This window comes from Zingiber officinale, chromosome 2A (assembly GCF_018446385.1).
Source record: "Zingiber officinale cultivar Zhangliang chromosome 2A, Zo_v1.1, whole genome shotgun sequence".
NCBI classification, from domain to species: Eukaryota; Viridiplantae; Streptophyta; class Magnoliopsida; order Zingiberales; family Zingiberaceae; genus Zingiber; species Zingiber officinale.
The window spans coordinates 176057987-176064804 of record NC_055988.1 but is presented as its reverse complement, the minus strand read 5'-3'; the positions used below and the strand labels follow the sequence as shown (position 1 = coordinate 176064804).

General features: G+C 39.4%; 1 long non-coding RNA gene across 1 annotated transcript; it reads left to right on the top strand.

Moving 5' to 3' along the window:
* The first annotated feature begins 904 nt into the window (after positions 1-904).
* Positions 905-1903, top strand: LOC122040324. Its single transcript, XR_006128583.1, has 3 exons — positions 905-1040; positions 1146-1336; positions 1447-1903. It is a non-coding gene; the product is annotated as an uncharacterized LOC122040324 (long non-coding RNA).
* Positions 1904-6818: the final 4915 nt, after the last annotated feature.

The window sequence follows — 6818 nt, the reverse complement described above, 5'->3', positions numbered from 1 at the left end:
GTAAGAGCAAGTCATACTTTACCCCGATTGCGCACCCTGTCTCAAACCTATGTGTCTCAGATCTGGAGTCTTGGTCTGTGAGAACTCAACCAAGAACCATATCGCCAATGTCATCAGATGATCCTACCTCTTCTTTCCCTAACTGCTAACTGTCACATCCCTTGACTTCTAACTGCCACATCCCTTGACTTCTGACTGCCACGTCTCATTGACTTCTGACTGTCACGTGTCCTTGACTTTTGACTGTCATATCTTCTGGATTTCTGACTACCACATCTCCTTGACTTTTGACTGTCACATCTCCTTGATATCTCATTCAACTTGAAGAAAATTTGTGAGTTAAAAAATTAATTATGAGATGAGATAGTTGGAGTAAAATAGATGATATATCGATCATCTTAAATGGTCTAATATCGTTGGTAATATCGTTGGTCTTATTATAAGAAATAGACAGATAAATCCATTATAGAATGATTAATCTTTTGTTTGACTTTTGTATTTCTCAATCCAATAATACTTTTGCATATCTCTAATATATTCTTGTGGGCTTGCAGGCAGATTCTTAGGTACTTTTGATACCTTAGCTTCCTTTAGGTTGAAGAAATAAAAACAAAAGAGAATTAAAGAGGCGATGAAATTAAATTAATTAAGAAGAAGCGTACGTACTTGAATTAGTTTTCAATTGATCATTGTAGCTAGCTAGGGGATATCGTATTGACTTAATTTATCTAATTGAAAAATTGCCTGTTTAAACCATCACCATCAAGGTAATTATTAATTGATGGATCTCTTAGTTAATCTTATCCCTAGCTTCTCTTTAATTAGTTTTTCTTTGTCTCGGTCTAGCTCTTCAGTAGTATCGTCTGTCTATATAAGAAGGAAATGGGGTGTCACTCCTGCACGCAATAATCTCTCCTCTCCTCTCCTCGGCCTTTTCAATCCTCGATCGGCCTGCAGTAGCTAGCTAGCCATGGCTGAGCCGAGCTTCACTTCCGCTGTAGACGTCAACGAGTAATGCAAATCCAGCGAGCAGAACATCCGTGAGAGTCTATGCATTATATGCCTTTCTTAATTTTCTTAGATATATTACTTACTATTAATGACAATATAATTTACATTCTGATATATGCATGTTTAATTATTAGCTCTTAAGGTTGGGCCATGGGGAGGCAGCGGGGATACCAGCTTTGACATAATTGGTCAACCGACCTCCCAAATCACAAAGATCCTAGTCAAGACAGGAGCCGTCGTCGACAGTTTGGTGATCTCCTACGTTGTTGATTGGGAAGTCCAATCATACCGAGCAGGCGGCACTGGCGGTGTTGAAACCCACGAGGTACGTCCAACAATATTAATAATCTAAGTTATAAATATACATGCTTGCTTGTAGTAGCTTAATTAATTAACTATAGATCATATCAATTTTGAGATCGATCGATGTTGCAGTTTGAACTAGGCCGAGGTGAATATATCAACAAAATCTTTGGGTCCATCAGTGATTATAACGGCGAAACTTGTATCAGTCAGCTCGGATTTAAAACCAACTTGGGGAAGCAACATGGGCCTTTTGGCAAAGGATGTGGCAAGGAGTTCAGTGTTCCAGTTGTCAACGGTCGAATTGTTGGACTCTTTGGCCAGTACACCAATTATATAAATGCGATCGGAGTCTCTGCTCTCTTACTCTCCTCTCTTAATTAATTGGCTATCTGATCATCCATTCTGGCTTGGCTTCTTCGCTTTAATTTGCTATTATTGTTTTAAATAAATTTGGTATGTTCGGTATTTTAAAATAAAATGGATGATGATCAGTCAGTCAACTTTATGTATGTTTAATTTGCTGTTCTCAAGCTAGCTACTAGCTAGTTTCTTCATTTGCTCTAATAAATTGTGCTGTTTTTCTCATGAGTTTTAATTCCATTTTTTTTATCGATCGTCAGTTTAATTTTCATTATATTTGATCTAACACAACTAAAGATCTAATTTATTCCAATATATTTTGCTTACATCAAGAAAAATGTAATTATGTAAATGCGGAAGGAAATGGAAGGATGGATGAAAATAATGTAAGAAAATAAATTTGACACGAAATTATAAATAAATATAAATTCAGATATATGTTAATTTGTCAAAAAAAAAAAATTAAAAAAAATAGTAACTAGAAAAATTTTCATTTTAAATTTATATAAATTGAATAGATATTTATTAAATATTTATAAATTTGTGTAAATTGAAAAGAAATTTAAATTACATATAGAAAGTTACGTTCTCTCCCAAAATTGAAGAATCTAACGATTGAACCAGCTCCGCACTTCACCAAGATTGAGAGAAAAGACTCTTATCACCAAATTAAACAACGTCAATTACTCTCCAGAGTCATTACCACCAACATATAACTTAGCTCAGTCATTGGAGAGCCTCAGTAAAAAGTACCTCATCGAATTCTTCCTGATGGCAGAAACAAAGACAAAAAATTTACTGATCACAAGAAACTTGTGAGGTTATTTTCATTCCTTATTCATATGAAACAGAAAACTTAATATTTGAAGATGTGTAGAGCGATGTTAATACTTATTAAGGGGGCGTTTGATTTAGGGGAATAGGAGTGAGGAATGAGAATGAGAATCATTGATTGTCATTGTTAATGTTTGGATTATAGAAATAGGAATACAAATAAGGGAATGAATCCTTTAAATTGGGTAATAACTCATTCCCATGTACCTCCTCTTCAATGAGCCATTATCCTATTTTCATCAATTAAAATATTTTCTTATTCCAAAAATACCCTTGACTTAAAACTAAAATTTTCTCCCTTAATATCAAATATCAAAATTTATTTATTTATTTTTTCTTCATATCACTTCTCTCTCCTTGTTCTCTCTCATCATATTTTCTCTCTCATCATTTTATCACACACTTTCTCTCTCCTATTACACTCTCTTTCTTTTTTTTCTCATTACACTTTCTCTCTCATCATACTTTCTCTCTCCTCAATCTCTTCCATCACACTCTCTTCCTTCTTTTTTCATCATACTTTCTCTCTCCTCAATATCTCTCATCACACTCTCTTTTCTCTTTTTTTTCTCATCACACTTTCGCTCTCATCACACTCTCTCTCCTCAATCTCTCTTGTCACACTCCCTCTTTTTTTTTCCTCAATACACTTTCTCTCTCATCATACTTTCTCTCTTCTCAATCTCTCCCATCACACTTACTGTTTTCTTTTTTTCTCATCACACTTTCTCTCTCATCATACTTTCTCTCTCCTCAATCTCTCTCATTACACACTCTCGCTCTCCTTATTTTTTCTCATTACATTTTCTATCTTTCCATCCTCTCCCATCATAATTTCTCTCACATCATATTTTATCTCTCATCATGCTCTCTTTTATCACACTCTCTTTTCCCATTTTATCTCATAACACTTTCTCTCTCTTTATTCTTTCTCATCATACTTTCTCTCTCTTCATTCTTTCTCTCTCATCATTCTCTTTCATCATATTTTTCTCTCATATTCATCTTTCTCTCACATCTAATTTTTTTCTCTTATTTTCCTTTAAGGGTAAAAAAGGAAATCTTGATTTATTCCGATAGAAAGTATGCAACTAACCAAATATTACTTTTAAGAGTGATATCCATGCTCATACCCATTCCTATTCCACAATACAATGATTCCCATTCCGATTCCCATTCTCATGCTCATACCAAACGCCCCCTAATATTATTAATGACGCCGTGTAGAAAAAGCACGCTCGGATACCCATGTGTTTGAACATCTAATCTCGCCATGACTTTTTTTACTCGACTGACAAACCCTCAATTTCCAAATCTCATTGCTCACTTCCCTCTCCCTGTAGGAAACGGGAGCGTCTATGGGGCAAAAAATGTCTTTTACCCTTGGGAAAATTCTCATTATAAATGGTGTGTTCAAGGGTGGTTCAATTGGGGGGGGGGGGGACATAGAAGAACATATGAGGTTGTGGGATTTAGTTTATGAAATTGCGAGAACTTTTCGATTTTGTGATCGCTCTTCTGACAGCGAGAGGCGTCTTCCTCCATTCAGTATATTCTCCTCTCAGAATTTCGCCGCAACAAGGTATGATTTATTGTTTCGTACAATGAATTTCTATTATAATTCCTTCATTAGTATCAGAGCATTAGGAATTATACCTTGTTATGGTTTCTCGTCGCTGAACACGTCGCAACTAGTCATGATGGTGATTGTTCAACGAGAGATCTCCGAAACCCTAGTTTCCCCGTGCACCCGTGGCCGATGTTTTGGTCGCTACAAAGGAGCGTCAGCGACTGCATCACGGCTGTAGGATGCCGACAATAGGGTCATAGGGAGATCGGCGACGCGATCACAAGTCAGTGACCAAGTCGCTCGCCGGCGCTAGCGCAGTTGCAGTGCACTGCGCCAAATTGGAAAATCGTGACAGTGTTGAGATTTCCACCAGAGTCAAGCTCGGGCCATGGGGATATGTCGACGATGGCGTTCTGGAGCTGGCGACTGTATCTTGGCTGGCCGGCGATGCGCTAGTGGCCGGGATGCGTAGAACCGCCATCAACGACGTCATCGGGCTGAGGTCAACCGATGTCCAACGCTGGAAAGGATCGGCGACCGCCTGAGTAGGTCGAAGATTGGCCTTCGTGGTCGGCGACTGTGATTGTCGCGATTGTGTGGAGACAGCGGGAGGTGTGCGGTGAAGAAAACGGACGAAGAAGACATCGTGTTTTGAGGAAAAGTTTGATTTTAATAAACCATAAAAAAAACAAAATAACATTTTTTTTCTTTATAGGTTGCTAAATGCATATTAAAAAGAAAGGAATTTGTTTTTAATCCCTTGGTATATATTGTTCACATGAGAAAAAACTAAAATAAAAATGGTCTAATTAAACCATTAGATCTCGGTCAGGTTTAAACCATTAGTTGGTTTTATCAAACTAGTTTGATTCAAACTGAAATTAATTTGAGTTGATTTGATTGAGCTTAGAGTATATATGATCAAGTGACCAGATTCATTCCATTGGGTCAAATTTGATCAAATACATTAGATTTGTTTTAATAGGTCAAAATTAAATCAATGGGCATTGGTTTGATCAAAAAGATTAGAGTTTGATCAATAAGTCTAACATTGGTTGAAATGGACTTAAATTAAACAATAATAGAGCATAGGTACAGCAGATCTCTATCCAATTAGATTAGTTCTAACGAGGACAATGGACCAAACTTAGGATCTGGATTCTCGATTGACTGGTCCAATGGGTCAATCAACTTAGACTCCTAAAATTCGAGATGATTTATTTTTCTTGATTTATTATGTTGGTTCTATGCTTGTATAAATTGAATTAAACTGATTTTGTATTAGTTAGTTGGTTTTGTATAGACTTGTTTAATTTTAATTTTTTTTAGATGCCATGAACGATTACTGTAAGATCGAAAGCGCTAGAGGGGGGGGGGGGGTGAATAGTGCTCGTGGTTAATTCGTTCGTTTTAGAAAACTTTAAGTAAATGTACAGCGGAAAAGTAAAGATATGGAAGCAATGCTTGATGGATCGAAAGCGCTAGAGGGGGGGGGGGGGGGGGGGGGGGAATAGCGCTCGTGGCTATTTTAGCGATTTACGGAAATCGTTCGAGTAACTAAAGTAACGCAGCGAAAATGAAAAGTAAAGTAAATACAAAGACACAATTGATTTAATTCGTTCGGAGCCTATTTCGACTCCTACTCGAAGGCCCGTGGTCCTTGACCGCTTTCGGTGGGCAACAACTATATAGCGCAAATCTTTACAAGTGAATAAGTACAAGTAAGTGCTGTAAACGAAACTATACCAACGAAAAAGAGAATAGAGAACTTTGGATTGATTCGTTGGAGTAGCAGAGCGTCGTCGAGGCGTTTAGCAGCAGCACACGGAAGAGCAGAGTTTTCTGTTCGAAGTTGATGATCTGAGCTGCACCTCGAGGCCTCCTTTTATAGCTCTGCAAGATCTGCCCAGATCCCCAAGTTTTGGGATCAGCTTTGACCCGAAGCGGATCGGTCGACCGATCCTCACGTTCGGTCGACCGATCAGATGATCTCCACCGCATCTGATCCGTCGATCTGTCGCTCCGCTTCGATCTGGTCAAACTCTATCCCTGCGTTCGGTCGACCGATCCCAAGGTTCGGTCGACCGATCAGTCTCCTCTGACCCGCACACCTCGGCTTGATCTAGTCGACACCTATCCCAGGTTCGGTCGACCGATCCCGAGGTCCGTTCGACCGATCCCTAGTCGAGCTCGGTCCAACTTCTGGAGATCTGATCTGGTAGCTTGGAGGTTCGGTCGACCAATCCCAAGGTTCGGTCGACCGATCCTGGTCAGTTCTAACCCTGCATAAAACTGTTAGTTACCTGCAAAACAGAGTTAGAACACAAAAATATAACACGATAAATAAAATTGTCAGTCATCGGACTGACCGGGTCTGACTTCAAGTTTCCGACCGGAAACCCTAGGTCGACTCGACGCCTACTGTTCCCTCTACGGGGAACGCGTCCTCACCTACTCCACTCAGGAGATTTTACCTTTTGCCAGTGCGATCCTCCAGATCGACTGGACTTTTGCTTAACGTCCGATGCTTCCGGTCTTCATGCTGGATGTCCGGTCCTCGACCCATCCAGTCTTTTACCTGGTTCGCGACACCAGGATTTTAACCTAGGGTTACCACCCCCTAGGATTTTTGCTCGAAGCGCCGACCCGCCAAGACTTCCCGCATAGGGTTACCACCCCCTAAGACCTAGGGTTACCGCCCCCTAGGGTTTTCCTTTTGCCTAACCGCAGCTAGGAC